Source organism: Macaca fascicularis, chromosome 9 (genome assembly GCF_037993035.2).
Source record: "Macaca fascicularis isolate 582-1 chromosome 9, T2T-MFA8v1.1".
NCBI classification, from domain to species: Eukaryota; Metazoa; Chordata; class Mammalia; order Primates; family Cercopithecidae; genus Macaca; species Macaca fascicularis.
Window position 1 is genome coordinate 138,403,681 of NC_088383.1, and position 20,511 is coordinate 138,424,191.

General features: G+C 44.6%; 1 long non-coding RNA gene across 1 annotated transcript; it reads right to left on the bottom strand.

Moving 5' to 3' along the window:
- Positions 1-8,009: 8,009 nt before the first annotated feature.
- On the bottom strand, positions 8,010-19,453 carry LOC123566875 (uncharacterized). Its single transcript, XR_006689570.3, has 4 exons — positions 18,970-19,453; positions 18,107-18,229; positions 8,931-9,044; positions 8,010-8,619 (listed from the first exon to the last, which is right to left on the bottom strand). It is a non-coding gene; the product is annotated as an uncharacterized lncRNA (long non-coding RNA).
- Between the last annotated feature and the right edge of the window lie 1,058 nt (positions 19,454-20,511).

A 20,511-nucleotide genomic window follows, 5' to 3' on the forward strand; every position in this document is an offset into this window, starting at 1 on the left:
AGGTGCGTTGTTCCCTGTTGTTTAAAGGCAGCTGTAAGAAGCGGCTGCTGAGGGCCATCCGACCCCAGGGAGTGACTGGCTTACCCAACAAGCGGATGTGACAACACGTAGGAACGGTGTTCCTTTGTCTCTAGTTGATCACCTGAATAAAAGGAACAGCCTCGAATGTTTCTGGAAAGTGATTGTACATGCCACAAGTTCTTCAAGTCCTGGAAACTCCTGAATAAAGAATTACCTAAGCCTATGAGAGCATTTGGCCCAAACCGTGTTACCAGTCCTGGAAAGAAAATGTACAATGAAACAGCTTAAGTCAGAGTTGTGAGTAAACACACCTATTCTTTTGAGATTCTGTCTTGATGATCAAGGGTTACTCTGGTTAAAAGAAAATGAAGCCAAATAAGGGCAGATGGAAATATCAAAGAAGACACTGATAAACCGATAGAAATATCTCTCTAGGATGAGCAATGCTGGAGGAGGATGGTCTCTTGGTCACGGGAACTTCATTGCCATTAACTATAGTGAAAAAGAAAAAAGACAAAATTAGAATTGAACCTCATAATATCCTCTCTGCCTTACAGAGATAATTTACTTTTTTCTAAAATAATTTGTCTTCATCATTTTTCACCACTAAAAATAATGATTTTTAAAGTAAATATGAAGAGTAAAAACTGGACTTCCAGTTAACTATGGTGGATGAAACACACTTGTTTATCTCCATTTCTTCCTGAAATGCCACTAAAATGATAGTAATGGAATTAGAAAAAGTCATAAACTCATAAGGACATTGCAACAGGATAGGGGATGACAGTCAACAAGAAAAGACACCAAGTTTTGGGTGCTAGAAAGCAGATGGATGAGTGTATATACCGAGAATAGTCCAAACAGCTGAAACTACCTTCCTAATAATAACGAAGTCAATTTATGCTACAAAACTCCAGAAAGGCTGAGATTTGGAGGTACTTGGTACCTCTGCAGGCATCAGTACAATGATTGGAAAACCAGAAGCAATTGGAAACCTATATAAAGAGTCCTTAAAATAATAAAATAATAATAAATAATAAAGGGCCTTAGACTCCAAATGCTCCTCCCACAACCAGGCTGCCCAGCAACTGTCCCCCACCCCAACCTTGGCAGAAGACACACAGAAGATTGTTCCCTAGGAGGCTGAACCTGAAACTGTCTAGACTTGGGGACACCAGGCCACCTGGTGGTCAGGTGGTCACCTGGAAGGTCAAAGTGAGGTGCCATATTGAAAGCAGGAAATTGAGAGTCTTAGTACTGAATGCTGAGATTCCTAGTTTGCTTCTCCTCTCAGCTCTAAGAACTTACAGCCTCCAGATAAGCATTTGGGGAATTTTCCTCTGAAGAAATTGGCCCACCCAGAAGAGACTCTCTGAGCTGAATTACGCCCCACCATATGGCATCAGTGTTGCCTGAATACTGGATGGCAAGGCTACCAGTCAAGAAGCCTACATTTCTAGGAAATTGTGTAGCGCCTTGGACCCAACAGCTAACAGTCTCCATGTATTTGAGAAAAGCCATTAATCTGAAAGACTGAGGTCAAAATAAATGAACAGTGTGAGACAAAGAACTTTCAGGAAACAGACACAATGAAGTGAACAGAAGAAAATGTCAAATAAATATTCAATTAATATTCTCAGAGATGAGAGCCTTTTGCATTCATGAAACAAGAATTTAAGACTTTTTTTTTTAAAAAAGGGAATATTCAGAAACTAAAGAGTTCTCACAAATGAAAAACATAGTAAAAGATGCTTTTTAATGCAATAGGAGATTTAGAAGGTAAAATTGAGGAAATCTCCAAGAAAGTAGGACAAAATGTTAAAGAGATGAAAAATAGGAGGAAAAAAGATAAGAAGCTTAAGAGGATTAATCAAGGGGGCCTAATATTTGAATGGTAGGAGTGTTGCGAAGAGAAAGCAAAGCAGATGAGTAGGAGATAATGAAGAAATATTGTTTTCTAAAAATGTCCTTAGAGCTAAAGGCCATTGGTCACTAGATTTAAGCTCACCAAATTTACAGTCCAATGAAAATAAATAGTCTCACACTGAAGCACATTATTGTAAGATTTTAGGACACCAGGAATAAAAGGGAGATTCTAAATGTTTTCTGCAATGATGAGGAGGATATAAGTCACATACCAAAAAAGAAAAAAGAATGAGGGTTCTCCCCAGGAACACGGGAAGCAAGGCGACCATGGAGCAGGGCCTCAAAATTCTAAAGCAAGATCATTTACCATCTAGACTTCTACACCCAACGAAGTGTGAGGCGTTGTTGTCAGGTGTGAGTGCAGAATCAACATTTTCAGGTATGCAAGGTCTCAAAAGCTTGTCTCACAGAGACCTTTTCCTAGAGCGTTACTAGAAAACTGAAGCAAGAGAGGAGAGGACTCTGAGAAGGATGCCTACCATTAACAAATGGAAATGATTAATCGCCTGACATGTGACTGTGCTAAGAGAAGTTTTATACCCCCGGCAAATATTTGGAGTATAAAGCAAATAGAAAATTAAGCAAATTAAAGAATGAAGCAATTACTAACTACATGAAAAAAAGGTTTTCAATAAAATAAATGTAATGAAAGTAAATAGTTCTGCACCATATTAGCAGTCATGATAATGTGAACCCTGAGTATTGCTTTAATCTGCTTTACCTTCCCACAAAGAAGTAACCTTTATAGTACCTTTACCAGAAGAGGGGTTTTTCTTCTATGAAGTACAGATGGAACTCATTACTTTATATTAGGAAAAAAGATAAAAAATAAATTCTGGAAAAATGATTTGACAGGCAACCTTTTTTCTCAAGGGGAGCACAGTTTTCCTTCTAATGAGACCCTGGCTTTTGAGGGTTGAATTAAGCAACAGTAAATGTATTTTCTGGCATGTCAGAGCTTCTAGGTTAGGGTTCAGATCTTGGTTGTGGCCTAACTTATTCTGAGTTGTAGGTTCCCTGCCTGGTCATTTCAAGTCAACATTTAGACCGCATTTGCCTAACTGATGAAATAATCAAATTATGTACACTGTCCATTGTCCCTTCATTTGTTAGGATAAGGGTTTGGCTGCTTTAAGAGATAAATAAAATAACAGTCCAGGTGAGGTGGTGCAGGGTGAATGTGGTGGTCTCGTGGTACAGGGACCCAGGCCCTTCTCTCTGGTCCCTTCCATCTCTAGAGGCCATATTGTACAGCAATTAAGAGCATAGGCTCTGAAGCCAGGCTGCCTGGATGAAAGTCTGTACTCTGCCATTTACTCTGTGCCTCAGTTTCCTCATCTGTAACATGGACATAATAGTAGTGCCAGCTTCATAAAGCTGTGAGATCTCAGGTGTAAAGCACTCTGACTGAGCAGTGCCTGGCAGACAGGAAGTGCTGCATAGGTAGTAGCAATCACTAATCCACCTGAGGTCTGCCCTCTTAACCGGTCCAAGATGCCTGCTCACCATGCACCTATGGCAACTAGCAGCTAGAACCTAACCTCTCTCTTATAGTTACAACAGGAAATCATTTGCATCCAATCAGTTGGAACTTAACAACATGGCCTCAGCAAGTTGCAAGGGCAGATGAAAATGTAACCTTCTGTCTAGGCACTCAAATGCTCCTAAAAATCTCATCACTCCAGCACTTTAGGAGGCCGAGGCAGGCTGATCATGAGGTCAGGAGATCGAGACCATCCTGGCTAACATGGTGAAACCCTGTCTCTACTAAAAAACACAAAAATTAGTCAGGCGTGGTGGCAGGCGCCTGTAGTCCCAGCTACTCGAGAGGCTGAGGCAGGGGAATGGTGTGAACCTGGGAGGCGGAGCTTGCAGTGAGCCGAGATCACGCCACTGCACTCCAACCTGGGCAACAGAGAGAGACTCTGTTTCAAAAAAAAAAAAAATTTCATCACTGGGAAAAGAGTTGGCAAAGGGTATTGGAGGACAGATAGCAGTCTTTGTCACCATACCTGTTAGGTGTGTCCCAAGTCCTCCATTTATATCTGTAAGTCAAAAGACAAATAGGTCTAAGCATTGACCTACTAATGCGTTCATGTGTCCTACATTAAAATGAGGTTGTTTTTAATTTTGCTTGTTATGCCTTGATTTTTACTCAACTCAGAGATTAATTCTCATCAACTCTGTTAAAAACAAGGTAGAAGACAACTCCTACGATGGAACTAGGTGCAAAACATCACTTACATTTTTATCTAGTTTTATCACAGTGAGTTCTGCTGCATTTTTTATTTTTAAAAGGTGGGCATTAGATTCTAGGAGACAAGCAATCCTAGTTTTATCAACACAGCTATGGGATATTGGAACTACCAAAGCAGAAATCTCATATAGAAACCGTGTACATTCATTCGCCATGACTATCTTTTCTGTCTTGTGGAATTGAAAGTTATAAGAATGGCTTTCTTTAAAGCAATATAGAAACTTTTTTTATTGCAAACAGCTAAATAAAGGCTGGCAAAAACAATAGGTTCATTTTTTACTGCAGATCTTCAAATTATAGGAAACTTGTCTCTTGGCCAATCTGGGCTGGCTTGGAGCCAAAATAGATGTCTCCATTCTCATCCTCACCCTTATACTTATTGTGGGCAAGATAAAAACCCTTAATTTTAAAAACTCGAGCCAAGTGTTGGGTAAGAAGCAGAGTGACTCCCTTAACTACACTGGTCCTGAAAAAAAAAATCATATAACTTTATACCAGTTCATTATTTTTTTTCAGTTTTTAGAAACTGAGTACTGAGAACAAGAAACTTTAACAAAAGGGAAATTCAAATATTTTGATGGTCTATTATAAATCAAGTTTTAATAACTAGAGGTATATACAAGTACAATCGATCAATGAGAAATACTCACTGGTTAAATACTTCTGATCAAGTCCTTTTCTCTAGGTGAGTTGGCCCTGAGAAAATCAGCAGGCATCTTTCCATTTCAAAGCACAAAAGGCTTCTCTTCTGTTTTTAGCCATGTCACCCTCCCACCTTTTTTTAATTAACAAGATTTGAGATCATTTGGCAAATTGTAACCATAAGAGTGAATATCGTGATTGGATGATGTTTCATCGCTGGAAAAATAAATCTCACTGCGTTTCTCCCTGTGTACCTCATAAATGTCACTTCCTCTTCATTTCACATTTATCTTGCTTTCAAAATCCATTATGCAATTGTCATTTCATTGAAATCAAAAGCTGTCTCTTAATTACATAAGAATGGATTATAAATCAGTTCTTCATCTCTCTATATGTTCCTTTTATAATGATTACAGCTCAATGTCTATTTTTTTTTTTTTTTTTTTTTTTTGAGACGGAGTCTCGCTCTGTTGCCCAGGCTGGAGTGCAGTGGCGCGATCTTGGCTCACTGCAAGCTCCGCCTCCCAGGCCCACGCCATTCTCCTGCCTCAGCCTCCCGAGTAGCTGGGACCACAGGTGCCCGCCACCACACCCGGCTAATTTTTTGTATTTTTAGTAGAGACGAGGTTTCACCGTGTTAGCCAGGAAGGTCTCGATCTCCTGACCTTGTGATCCGCCCGCCTCAGCCTCCTAATTTTATACACAAAAGACCAAAGTGGACTTTACCGGGTTAAAATTAAGACTTGCAAAATTCTGAAGCCTAGAAGACAAAACAAATCAATATACAATGCATCTAGTTTGTGATAATAATGTGATCTTGTACTGATGAAATAATGCAAAGCTTGTTAAGTCAATGGTTTTGGAGAAGACAGCGGAAGCTGCATTTCCTCCTTTGACTGAGTTAAATTTAGCAGGGAAAGGTAAGCCATATTTCCAACAGGAATTAGAAAACACTGCAGTTGGTGATGTTACAGGGAGGATCCTCTTGCAACCTAACTTGCAATAAATGGACCTTCATAAGACTCGAGTCTGCTGCATATCCTGGTAATTAATCATACGGAGGCACCAACCCTTAAGTATTAAACACTCTCTAAATGGGAAAAAAATTGCTGTATTGCTAAGCACTAGCACTTGATTCATTTAGTATTAACTTTCAGTCTTTATTAAAGTGGCTTTAATTTTATTTGTGTGATGTTAGTGCATTTCTGGAAAAATAAACACCAAGGTTTTTTAGCTGATTGTACATGATACGCTCCTGATTCAAATTGTAAGCTGCATGCTGTTTTCTAGGAGAAATAAAGATCCCCATTTTTTGTTTTTAAAAACACGCCACAATGGTAAGTTGCATTTCAATATCCTGTGAAAAGTGTGTACTGAGGACAGCACAGTGGCAGGCACTGGGCTGGGAACAGAACCCGCAATGATGCTCAGCGGTGGGCACTTGGTCCAGGTTGCCCACAGCCTAGATGGGAGGCAGGAGAGGACTCCAGTAACTGTCATCTGATACAATCGAGGCTGTGCAGACACGGTAGACAGATCTGTTTTACTGGAAGTATCCAGGGCAGCTTGCTATAGGAAGCACACTTTAGTTCAGCTGTGAAGAGTAAGCAGGAGTTTAGTGCCGGGGCAGGGCTGCTGGGGGAGCACCCTCAGGATGGGAGTACCCTCAGGATAGTGGGGGGGGTGGGGCAGAGCAGCTCATGGCATAGTGTGGGCTGCACCGAAGACACAAGCCAACACACAGGCCGCGTGTGGTCTAGCAGCCATTGTCTCCAGCACCCCTGCACTCGGCAGAACCGAGGCCAGCCCTGGTAGATCCAGATTCCCAGAGAAACATGAAAGCTCCCGGTCCCAACCCTGGCAACTTCCCAACAGCCCCTAGACAGTCTGGCTCACCGTCTAGAGCCCTGCCTGCGACCTTGTGTTGGGGAGTTGTGGTTCTGTTTGGCTCCAGACATAGCCCTTTTCCCAAAGGAGGACCGGAAGCCAATCCAGAGCCAGCCAATCCTGCAGCCTCTGGGGGCTGGGCCCCAGCAGGTGTCTGCAGAACCTGCACCGTCAAGCGCTCCCAAACGAAGAGGGTCACTGGGCTCCTGGACCCCTGAAGTCTTTCCCCACTCCACCGGCACTCCCATCCCCTGGAGCCATCGGCCCCTGGAGCCCTCAGGTTAGGCCACCGCCCATCAGGAGCTTACCCTGAGAGCCTGCCCTTCTCCACTTTTGGCCACAGATGACTCCAGAGATGTCCATGGACCTGACTTGGTGCTAGACCCAGGGGCGGATGCCAGGGAGATTGCGACGCATTGGCCGGTCGGTTGGGAAGTCACAGAGAGAGCATCTTTGGGTTCGCTCTGAGCTCCCTCCTCTCCCCTCTGCCCTTCCCTTCCTCCCTGGGTGACCATAAATGTTCCCGTGTTATCTATTGATGATTATAATCACACGAAGTCAGGACAGATGGGCTCCACTCCTCAGCTCACAGCCATAAAGTTTACAAACTCGCCATGGCCGGGGGATAAATTACCATTGCTGATCTCTTGCTCATTTACACAGAGCATTTTTCTTCAAGATGGCTATTTTTCCTTTCAATCATCTGGCCAAAGTTTTTTTTTTATTTTTTATTTTTTTTACCAACTTGATTTGTAGAACATGAGAAATATTGGGAAGTTGAAGAGCAGGTTAGAAACCATCATCATAAGTGATTAGGCAAAAAGGATATTTCTGAACACAGAAAGGAAGCCCAGTTTCTCATCCTTTATAATCCCACGGGACCACTGAGCAACTGTGTATTCCCACTGGGTCATGGGCAGTGAGAAATGGGCCCCCAGTGGTTTATTTAAAAGTGTATTGTCGAAGATAATGGTGCTCAGATGAAGTTTTTAGGCTCCTTGATGACTGCTGTTGTTCCATGGACTAATTATGTCTACCTTTGATTCACTAATGTTGCCCAATCAAGCTCCTCATATGGGATGATATTTCTGGTGGTTGTTTTCCAGATTCTCCCCCCACAATGGTACCAGTGGGTATTGTGTAACACTATAGAAAAGGAATGATTAATTCAAAGTTCAGGTGCAAGACAGGGTCAGAAAAGAAATGCTCCTGGATAGAGTGAGCATTTCAAGATGAATTTGTGACTTGAAACATCATTTTATGATGCATTTTCTATTTTGTTATCAGGGGAAGCCTGATGGCTGACACGCGAATGATCGCAGCATTTTGGTGCCATGTTCTGTGATAGGCTTTTCATAAAAATTAGCTGACATTGTCATGAGCACACAAGTAAATTTATAGCTTTCATACTGGACTGCCATTCCCAGAGCAATTTCCAATCACTTGGGCTTTTTATTAAGTTTATTGTACTTTTATTGTTCAGTGGAGTGTAAGCAGTGAGATTACAAATAAATGTAAGTTCCACTGGATATGAAGTGAAGCTTGTAGAATTAGGAGAGAAGGGGATGAAGGAAGCCACACAGTAATTTGAATCACTGGTGATAGGAAACACCACCCACTGATGTTTCTTGTCACTTGCTTCTATACAGAAGTTTAGGAAATTGACATTCCATTCACATTCAGGTTTCCCCGGAAAGCCCTCCTAGGAGAAGTCTTTGTGGAAAACTTGGTACTGCACATCACTCTGTAATGCAAAGAAAATGCATCCTGCTGTCGCTCCTCTGGGTTCCTTTTCTGTTTGTTGCTGTGGCTTCCTGCTTGCTCCCTCACCTGCTAGGTGTGTCATGCTGGCATTGTGAACATTCCCCTCCAAACTGGTGAGGACCCTGTTAGGAAGCATGACTGGTCAGTGTGCCTGTGCACCCCACAATGACCAGCTTCCTTCCCGTGCTTTCATTTAGTACTGAAGACACTGGACCATTTAACTTTCCATTATGCCTTTATGTTTCCCCAAAGAAAGGGTTCATAATCACTAAAGTTCTACTGTTGGGTTTTTTTTTCAGCTGTTGATTGAAAGTTGTTAGTTAAGGTGTGTCAGGGTTCTCTAGAGGGACAGAACTAATAGGACAGGTGTATATATAAAGGGTTTATTACATAAAGTGTATATATAAAGGTTTATTAAGGAGTATTGACTCACACGATCACAAGTTGAGGTCCCACATTAGGCCATCTGCAAGCTGAGGAGCAAGGAAGCCAGTCAGAATCCCAAAGCTGAATAACTTGGAGTCCAACGTTCGAGGGTGGGAAGCATCTAGCATGGGAGAAAGACATAGGCTGGGAGGCTAGGTCCGTCTAGTTTCTCCATATTCTTCTGCTTGCTTCTATTCTGACCACACTGGCAGCTGATTAGATGGTGCCCACCCAGGGGGGTCTTCCTTTCCCACCTCACTGACTCAAATGTTAATCTCCTTTGGCAACACCCACACAGACACACCAAGGAACATTACTTTGCATCCTTCAATCCAATCAAGTTGACACTCAGTATTCACCATCACACAGGGTGAGAACAGAGATTGGAAGGGAGGGGGAACCCTGTGCCTGTACAACCCTTCTCCTATCTTAGAGGTCCAGAAGTTGCTATCCTGCCTTTTGTTGTTGTGTGTTAGGAAGGCAACCTTTTAATTTTAGCGGGCATCTGTGTGCAGACACTATGGGTCACCACTCCCCCCTCTAACTTCCTAACAGACTCCAGCTTTTGTCTTCAGCTCCAGGGGATGAATCATAATTGGCCCAAACCAATCATCTCAATGTTCTTCCCCATTTTCCTAGTCTCCCTTGTTATTAAAAGTGGCCAGGAAACCTAATTCCAGGCAACAAGATTTACACAAAAGTGTGCGGTGGGGTATGGAGCTAATTGTTTCTGGGACAGCTTCCCTGATTAAAGGGGACTTTGGATGATAGCACACTTCTTTTTCCTCTTCCTCACCTTTTCTGCCTTAAACCTGGAGTCTGTCTGGAGCTGTGGCAGCCATCTTGCAATCACGAGGCAACAAGCCTCAGGACAAAAGCTGGCACACCAAGAATGGGGGACTGAAAAGATAAAACAGACCTGGCCGTGATGGCATTAGTAAGCAGGGGGACTAACACTGGCCTTGCCTCCCCACACATTCTATGGGCAAACCAAAGCCTCTGTTTAGGGCCAGCTGTCATTGGTCTGGTATTCCATGTCTGGCAGCCAAATAAATGTGTTCAGCAACAGCCTCATCTAGAGAGCTCATTAGAATGCAAATAGCCAGGCTCACTCCCAGAAATTCCCTCCCAATATGTCTATGATCAGGCCTGGGAGCCAGCACAAGCATCCCAGGTCATTTTTATGCAGGCCATCCTCAAAATACCCTTAGACACAAAGTACTCTTGGAGCACACAAACGGTAGCAACGGGTGGGTAAAGAGAAGCAGTCTGCCAGGGTGACAGGAACAAACCACGTGTTTCCCAGAATTTTTGTTCCCCCCAACTGCCTTCTCAAACCTACCAAGTAACACCTGTTGTTCTTGAGTAGCAAACTTAGAATACAAGGAAAATAAAACCGCTCCCACCAAGGATAAGGATGCCCTGATGGAAGGATGCTCTGATGCTTCTTAGGAAGGTCTGGTGTCTTCATCCATCTTCCCGCCTCACCTGGGTGTTGATTCCACAAGGTCATCTCCAACATGTTGTGAATGTGACCACTCGAGAACATCAGCCTCACCCTATCCTCATTACAGCCAGCAGTCAGATCCTCTACCACCCAGCCCCAGAGGACGCCCAGCCTCAGTCCTTCCAGTGAAAGGCAGTAGCGTCTTGTTAGTTCAAGATGGGGGTCCCCAGGACATTGCAGCCCAACAACCCCGCTGCTTCGGCAGTGATTGTAGACCACATCCTGGCTGCCCCTTGCAGAAAAGTAGGACCGGAACACCACTGGTAGGCATGGAAGAGCTGGGCTCCAGGGAGAGCGCAAGGAAGGGCCAAGAAGAAGCTGTGGGGAGACCAGAAGTCCAAAATGACACTTAGCCTCCACCAGTCACAGCTTGAGGTCCTTTCCTTGAGAAAAAGGAACAGACAAGCCCCAGCCCTGCAGAGCCATGGGCAGCACTGGAGTCCCCAGCAGTGCTGACAGAATGGCAGCCTCCTCGTTCCACCCAGACAGCCCCACTGGATCAGCTCCCTGGAGGTAGGGCCCAAGAATCTGCATTCTCTGCAAGTTGCCTACGTGACCGCACCTAGACATTCCTCAGATTTGTTTGGGGGCTCATTTGTCCCAACTCCCCGTGACATTGGGGTCAGCCAGAGCTGCCTTTGAATTCCAGCTGGGACACTTCCTAAGCCTGTGGCTGTGAGATACTGTGGCATCCCTGACTAGGATTTGTGGACAATGGGATAATCATGGTACCTGCACTACCTACAGCCCTTAGGAGAATCAAATGAGACTGTAGACAAAGCGTACTTAACACAATGCTGCAAAGAAGCACAGAGAGCATTCAGCACGCGCTAATCACTTTTATGCCATTGATATCATCTGGGTGCCCCCATCCCACTGGCACCCCCTGTTTACCTAGGCTTCAAGATGATGAAATATGAAAAGTTCTGTTCTCTCAGCTAGCCTGTTCACAGAAAGGGTGATCTGAGAAAATAGTTCTGATTCAGATGTTAACAAGAGCCCTAGTTCCCCTGTTTTACACAAGGGAAGCAGCATTGTTTTGGATCCTAGCAGGAAGGGCTTGTCCAGGAGCTGTAGAGGAAGCCCTTGCTTAGCTCCACACCTTCGGGACCTGCCCAGCCCCTAGGATGACAGTTCCTGGCAGCAGAGGAAGGGAAAGGGAGGCCCAGAAGGCCCTTCAAAGAAACCCCTCTTGAGATGCTGGAGGGGAGAGGACCTCAGGACGGCACGGGGTGTTCAGTGCTAGTAAGTCAACACGGCGATGCCTGCATCCCACAGCCAAGGCACCGGAAGTGGCATTTTCAGCAGGTCTGCAGTGGAAAAACAAGTGGGATGATGGAAAGAAAACAGGGCCCACTTAGCACTTCTCAAAATTCCCTAGATGTAGGTGATCTGCCTGAATACAACTTTCTTTAAACCCATATATTTGTCTTGTAGTAAAAATGGGCATTCAAGGTATCAAAAATGAGTATATTCTTGGGTTATATACTAGCAAAATTCAATGAGACTTGAATTAGAAAGTGCTCAATGGATGTCCAGATGGGGTGTATACAGCCTGGACAAATGACCTAGACAAGGAAGAGGAGACACCTCTGGCTGGAGGTTGGCAGTCAGCCGCTGTCTTCCCAGCTGTGGGGCCTGAAGCCTGGGCTGAGGCATCTAGACACAGGCAGGTGGCCTGCTCCCCAGGCCCCACCTGCTCTCCCCTGCAGCCCCTGCAGCATCACTCCAGACCTTGAGCAGGCCTGCCTCACCCCCACCCACAGCACATAGAATGTCTTCAATTCCTAGGCAAACTCAGTTGGATGAGTTCAGGGCACCATGACACCTTTGAAACAGTGGACATATGTTTGCAAAGGGGTCCCCCCCACCCACACATGGGCAAGGTTGTTTAATGATGTTGGCTGAGGAACCATTTGGGTCTGAAGGATCGCAGCAAAGTGCATTGGCTGAGTCACTTTTGAAGTAGCTCCTTACTGAGAACACACCACAGAGGCTGCTCAGATTTTCATAGGCTTTTGAAGCTAGTAGAGAAAAGACTTTGGAGCAGCATAGAAATCGTAGAAATCCAACCCAAACTTCAGGAAACGCCACTGAGGACAGAAGGTGTTTCTTTCATTTTTCCCGAGTGGTATCACAATTTCTAAATTCAACCCCTGCCTATGCACACGTTGTAAGTGCTGAGATTGCACCACAGGATGAGAACAGTTTCCTTCCTGAAAGATCTACAAGCTCTCTGGGGTATCCGGTTCGTGGGTGTGGGCTGGAGTGGGAAGGACCCTGCCGGAAGCTGGGCACATGGAGGTTTTGGCAGGAGGGTCCTGACTCAGCCTGACCCTTGACCGCCACAGGGCCCGGCCCGGTGAAGCAGAGTGGGCTTATTCATGATTGATTAGTTTAATGATTTAATGATTATTGATTAATTGATATAATGATTATCAATGGTTTGACTGATGGGTTTAGTGATTATTCATGATTGATTTGTTCTTGTTTTAAGGTAGGTGAAATAGTTTCATAACTAGATAGCATTTCATTTATTTCAACGGAGACATTTAATAACCACACACCCAAATGGAGATGAATCTATTCCCCTTTTTAACGGTCTCAGTAAAACAACTCTTTCTCCATCACGGCCCTTACAAAGATCACTCCCAGATCTTCACTGCCAATCCAGATCTCAAATCTCCATGAAGCTTCCCCACCAGCACCTGCTACACCACAACTGGGCTAGGCTAGGCGCCAACCTCCACCCAACCAGCTGCTCGTTCTGTGTGCCACCACCTCCCACCACCCATGCCATTCCGGGCTGCCCAGCCCAAACCAGCCTCTCCTTTCCTCTCATGGCTCATATTCCTCAGCCAGTGTCAGACTGTACACATCCTTCAGTACCCCCATTGTCCATCAAAATAAGTCTAACGTCCTTGCCTACATACCCAAGACCCTTCCTCACACAGTCTGACTGATGGTCTTTCCAGCCTTTTCTCCCCCAGAGGCTCTGTACATGGCCGGTGAACTGGCCCCATCAGAACTCAGCATCCCAGCCAGCCCCATGCCGATGGACCACGTCTTTGGACAAGCAATGGCATCTTCTTGCAAAACTTTCCATTCCCCATTGCCCCTGGCCCAGGATCTCTCCAGCCTGCAGGAGTCCATTAAAATCCTTCTTCCTTATCCTGTCTTTTCAGATCTACCCATCCAGGAGCAACGTTTGTTTTCCTTGGAATCTACTCATGCCTCTCACCTCTACGATGACACCATCCTCCCTCTACCTCACCCACTTGTTCAACCACCCAGCAGCTGCCACCTGCCATGCACTATGAGTTCATCCGATTGGGCCATGAGTCTCTGGAGGACAGACACTGTGACTTATCCCTCATTACACTTCTCGGGCCTGGCTCAGTGCCTGACTTACAATAGGCTTCCCAAACCGCTAGATTAAGATTAAGTTGACTACGGGAGCAGTTGTGTTTAGCAAGAGTGCTTTTCAAAACATCATGTTTATCAGAATAACTCTGGTCATCGTTTCCATTTCATATTTCTGCTGTAAAGTCTCAACTGAAAGGTGGAAGCCCTTGCCATTCAGAATGCATTATTCCCTTTGGAGAAACCTAGATGGTGGGGAGTTCTTCCTGGCTGGTTGTCACCACCTTCTGCCCTGGGCGCCCCTGCCTCCAGCCCCCAGGGCTTGCTTCTCTACCACTGCAGGCAGTTCTTAGCCTCTGGGCCTGGAAGCTGGGCTGAGGCCAGCCCTGCAGGCAGCGAGGCAAGCCCACCCATTTTGCATCTGTGCAAACCCAGGTGCTAGCAGCAATATTCATCTTAATTTTCTCTTTAAACCCTTGAGTTGCATTATAGCTTCCATTGTGCTGGTGACAGACAAATGCCTTGCAATAAATCAAAGTTAGGGTGACTGATACACTAAACACCTTTGCTTAATGATGTGATTGTTTCTTATCTGCAAAGTAATGTCACTTATGGCTTTGCTATTTATAGTCAATGTAGTGTTAGACCATTTTATGCCCCTGAAGCCTCTGTGGCCAGCCCATTAGCTGTGATTATGGACCAAAAGGGGATACAGCCTCCGAAAGATTGGCGCGAGAAGCCTTCAGAGTGTTCAAGTCATCTCTACCCATGAAAGCCCGGCTCCTCATCCTGAGACTGCCTGCAGTTTGTTGCAGGCACAGGTGAGTAAATAAGACACTGGCTGATAAATCCTGTTTGTGCTCCACTTGTATTAGTACTGAGCATCTTCAGGGCGGCAAGATACATATGAAATGTTAAAAAAAAAAAAAAAAAAAAAAAAGGACAAGGGGCTGCTTCTCTCTCTGGCTCAGCCTCCAGCCCAGCAGGGCTCGGACGGGGGGTATGGAGAATGTGGGAGGACAGAGCCTTTGCAAGCAAGTCTCCTGTTGGGCTGGCCCAGGCTCTGCTATTCATTCATTATTTGCTAAGCTATTTGCCCAAACTATTCTCTTTGAACAGGGTGTCGGTGGGGAGAGCAGACTTCGCCCGGGTCTCCCTGTTCTGCTCTGTCCCCGTGGTGTGAGAGTTGCCGCCAGCTTCAAAGGCGGCCCCCAGGGTGGGACCAGGGTCTGGGCTCCTGGGCGGCTGCCTGCTCCTCCTGTGCCAGGCTCCCAGCCCCGAGCTTCTGCACAGGCCCTGCAACTCCCCCTCCCCCAGTCTCTGGGCTCCAAATAGCCTCGAGGAGCAGGACTCAGAGTGGCTGGCTACCTGGGGAGAAGGAGCAGGACAGCAGCACTGTAGAAATCCCTCTACAATGTTGGACACCTGGGGGGCAGCTGTGGCCATTCAAAACTGTGCCAGGGCGGGTCTTTCCCATGGCCCAAGGATCCCACTGCCTCAGGAACAACACTTTCATTGGACAAGTAGTGGCTCTGCTGGGTAGAACTGGGTTCTCCAAAAACATATGCTCAAGTCGTAGGCCTGGTACCTGTGAATGGGACTTTATTTGGAAATAGAACCTTTGCAAAGGCAATCAAGATAAGAGAAAATCATACTGGATTACGAAGGGCCCTAGTCCAGTGACTAGTGTCCTTATGAAAAGAGGGAGATTGGGGACACAGACTCAGGGGAAAACACCATGTGAAGAAATACATAGGAGGACAGCCTCACGCTGACAGACGCAGAGATTGGGGTGATGCCTCTACAAGCTGAGGGATGCGAGGACTGTCGGAAGACACCCGAACCAGGAGAGAGGCGTGGGGTGGGCTTTCTCTTGGAGCCTCTAGAAGGAACAACCCTGCCAACACCTTGATTTCAGACTTCTGGCCTCCAGACCTCTGAGAAAATACACTTTGGTTGTTTTAGGCCACCAGCTTTGTGACAATTTGTGATGGCAGCCACAGGAAACTAATATGGAACCAAATGACTTTGCTGAGCCCTCAACAGATGCCGGGGTAGGCCCTTTGCTGGGAGTAAAGCGACCAGCTCCCGGGCTGCCCACTTGGCTCTTGGGGGCTCCTCTCTGAGCTGGAACGAGGGCATCAGAACACAGAGGGTTAAAGCGTTGTCTGTAGATAAACGACCTCATGCACATTGCACGCTGTGCGTGTATATTTATGTTGCTTATGTTTTATGCCTCCATCCTCAACTCCTCCTGTATACCACGCCATTAATTTTCCTTTGGTGTTTTGAGAAGAATGAACTCTGTGTTTCCCTCAGCTGAACATTACCAACCAATGGCACATTCAACCTGTCTAGCCTAGCACATTTTCCTGAGCCAGCAAGGAGTTGGGCTCATCTCTTGCCTTCGTTCCCTAAGTCATGGCGGACTTTGGGCATGGAGCTTGGTAAGTGGATGATATTAATCATGCGTTCAGCATTCATTTGTGGAATCTTTTGCAATTTTCCACGTGCTTTTGCACTGTATGAGTCAGGATGCATCTGAAGGCAAGATACAGGAACCCAGCTAAAAGTGGCACGACTGCCCTGCCCAGAAAGAACTGGTTGAAGTGTTCCAGCAATGGCTCAGTCATGAGCCCAGTGACACCCACAAGGACCCTGGCACCTTCCATCCTTCCATCTAGCATCCTCAGGGGGATGTACTAGGCTTGGCTCTCTGCAATCCTCGTGTGGCTGAAGACAGAGGAGGAGAGGAGGAGGTAAAAAGAGATAGAAGACGAAAGAGAGAGGAGGAAAAAGTGTCTTTTAGGAAGCCGGCCAACCTTGACGGTTGCACACATATTTCATTTTAACTTAGAGATCATCATTTCACAATAAATACCACTTGATAAATGTTTAAATACAATTTAAGGAGATAAAGCAGAGGCTCATTAGCCACTTGGTAACAGATGCGGAAATATCAAAATGATCATTACCAAAATTATCAAAAAACAAACAAACCAAAAACCCAGCATGGCTTCAGGGGCAGGGCTGAGAAGCATCTTTTGTTAGCAACTACCTCAGTGAGTCAGAGGGGACCTACCGCCGGATGGCTACAACAGACGTTCAGGAATGGGTTAAAGCAAGCAGGGACAAACATTGGCTCAATGTGCTTTTGTATCACTTAAAAGAAGAAATCTATAGTGCTTTTATATCCCCTCTTACGAGAATCACAAATGCTATGAACTGTTAAACCTTTAAACCAAATGTGATGTTTCAGAGTTCTGACACTAACAGGAACATTTTAATTAAAAAGTAAGCTGGTGGGAAGGCTTGTAAAATTCTGTGAAGTAAAAAAGATGTTTTAAACATGTAGGGACCCTTTGGGGGTAGAAAAAAGGGATTTTGCAGTAGTAATAGCTCTATTCCATTTTAATATTTTTGAATGTAGAGGTGTTTTTTAATCCTGTTCTAGAGAAAGCAAGACTTATCCTGATTATGTAGCAGTAACAAATGGTGAGGGAAGCACTGTAAACACTACTCTAGCATGCTTTTTATTTTTTGGTGATATCTTTCCGCTTCTGGTTGAAACTAGGAATAAATTAAATATGATTGCATGGGACTGCTTTATGCTTACTCAAGAGTGCTTGCCGTTGACGTCGATCCAGTAACAAACCTATTTTTCAAAGGGGGATGCTGGGGCTTGTGTTCATTCTCTAAGTATCCTCAGTGCTAAGCTTATCATTAGGGTCCTTTTTGCAGTTCAGATGGAAATTAGCAAGTGTTATTAAAGAGTTTCAGTTATGTGGCTAAGAAATGGCTCCCTTTAGAATGGATGCTCTTTATTCAAACTTTCAATGTCAGTTATCATTGTTAAAGCAGCTTGACCTGGAAGCATGCAGCTAAAATTGTGGGAACTGTTAATGACAGTTTTATTGGGCACTCTGCTTATGGTTCACATTTTGAGGTCTGTATATAATTGATCTTTCTCCCCTACATGAGAAACACAGCAATAAGCTGGTTGCAGCACCACATTATAGATATAGAGAAATAATAATGATGTCACCTTGAGATTCAAAGATCGTGGAATAGTAATAGTCTCCTAGCTCATTTCTCCCAACTGTGATGACCTCTCCAATACTAAATCTTAACAGTCTCAGCATTATTTTTGAATTATTCATGCTAGCCTTTTCCCTCACTACAAAATCAAGGAAAACGAATGCATCATGCTCTGTCAGCTCCACAGGTATTTTGGTAAAAATATAAAATGTTATTTGGCATCACAAAAAAGGGGCGATACAGTAGTAATACAGTGATGCAAGTGGCATGCTTACCTCATACAGAAACACACGAACATCCATTCGTAGAAAATAAGAGCAGGTGCATTTCCCCCATCAATTGTGAATTGATCGTTGGCTAATCATGTTGGGGTTAGCTGGATCATGAGAAGTCTATGGCTTTAAATAAAAAGTGCATAATAGGATTAGACTCTATCATCAATCCACCCCCCAAATTACACTAATAAGTAACGTCTAGAAATGTGTGCACTCTCTGCGATGGCCAGTTTTAGCCAACATTAAACCTAAGGCTGTTGCTTTTGAAATATCAAATCAGCATATATTTCTTATTTTAATTCAAATTATGTAGAGATAGCAGCTTGACAACTCTCCTACTTTAGCCAGCCTAGAGAATATGGGAGCGCTACAGTTTTATTCTAGTGATGGATCTCATAAAAAGTGCATGTGGGAATAAAATAAAATGCATGTAAATGTAAACTCAGGCAGGTACTCTGATCCATCTGTAGCCCGTGACCTTTAAGTTCATGATGAAAAACAAATGTCAAGCTTTCAGAAGACAGGAGTATCCCTGGCTTGGCTGGCGTGGTGTGTGCCGTTGCGCAGACTGTATTAATTTAGGATGGCATCAATAACCTTGAAATCAGGATTTTGCACTAAAAACCCAGGTTTATGTTTATTCAGAATTCAAAGAAAAAAGGCAACTTTATTTAAAGAGGCCCTTCAGCGGCGAGTGGGCAATTGTCGTTCACCACTCTAGATTTTTGGAGCTGCTGCCGGCTTCCATGGCAACAGATGCTTAAGACTATGAGGACCCAGAGATGTTTCTTAAAGAGTCTTTTTATTCTGCATATAATGCTAATTATAGATGTGCTCTGCTCATTCGGCTAAGTAGGCCACACCTTGAGAGAAACTGTGGTCAGTCAAGACTGTGCCTCGACCAAAATGCCGTGGATTCCTTGGGGACTGAGATGAAGTGCCGTTTTGTTGTGCAATGTAGGCTTATTTCTGAATGCATTTTTTTTTTTTCCTGTTAAAGAAAGAAACAGTCAAAGAAATCACTCGTTCCCATCGCTGGACTCTAGGCACAAGTGATTTGGCTGTAAGTCATGCCTGGCTGAGCAAGCTCTCCACCACCCCCTCTTCTGATGAGAGAGCCCATGGTCATGTACTTGTACTTGCCGTGATGAGATTAATAGCAGGTCTGGTGGAGTCACACAGTGTCTTCAAATCATGCAAGGCTGAATTATGCTCAGCACAGATTTCATGTTAAGTATGTTCCATTACATTCCAGTTCTTTAAAACTTGGTGTAATAGGGTTAATTGGTAAAAAAAAAAAAAAAAAAAAAAAAAAAAAAAAAAAAAAAAAAAAAAAAAAAAAAAGAGAGAGAGAGAAAGAGAGGAAGAGAAAGAGAATCTGAGCTTGTCTCCTCAAAGAAGAACAGCCAGACTCTGTTAGGGCTTGCCCAGGGAGAAGTTAAATGCTTCTTTTGATGTTTGAGAAATTGCCTTGAATTCAAGCCCCACCCATCCTTGTTTGGAAGAGCCCAGCAGCTGGGATGAGAGGCTGCCCCAAGAGGAGAAGAAAGGGCTTCACTTACATGGAACTGATGCACGGGGAGTGGCTGTACCTCGGGCCCTTTTATGCCTGCAGGCTGGGGAAGGAAAGGATTTCAGAGTTGAGTAGCGGAGACCAGTCCCTGCTCCCCCACAGTGGTCTGCACATACGATGGCCAGAAACAATACAAAATGTTCAGACAATTGTGAATTTCAGTTAAACAATACACACAATCGTGGGGGCATATTTATACCAAAAAAAAAAAAATCTTGTTGTTTGTTGGAAATTCATATTTAACTGGGCATCCTGAATTTTTATTTGCTAAATCTGGGGACAGTGAGAGACGATAGTCAGGGCTGAGATGGAGGTGGCTGCCTGAGGACCTGGGCCTGAACCTTGGCCTGACCCTAGTCAGGAAGGTCCTGGGTGAGTCTTCTCCCAATTTCTTGTCTGTCTCCACCCAAGTCACCTGACAAGCAAGTCCTAAACGTATCTTCATCCTCAGTGATTCCACTGCTCAAGACCAGGGACTGCCTGTCACTTAGCAGGCCAAATCTCCATTCTGGGGTCTAGCATGGGAGTCCTTCCTTGAAGGTAAGACCGAAAGAGCAGTAGCCATGGTCAGACCAGATGCCCTCCAGGGCTCTTTCCCTGCAATCTGCAAAACCTCAACCAAGACGTTCATGCTCTCTGAGCCTTGAATACCCCATCAGGGTGGGGACCAGCCTAGGGTTGACCAAATGATCCCAAGTAAAACCAAAGCTACTTTGCTTTTACTCCCCACTGAAGAACATTTTTTTGGCCCACTTTCACTTCTTTAATAAATGTTTATTAAGTATCAGCATATGCCAGGATACCTGAATGAATAAGGCAGACAAAAATCACT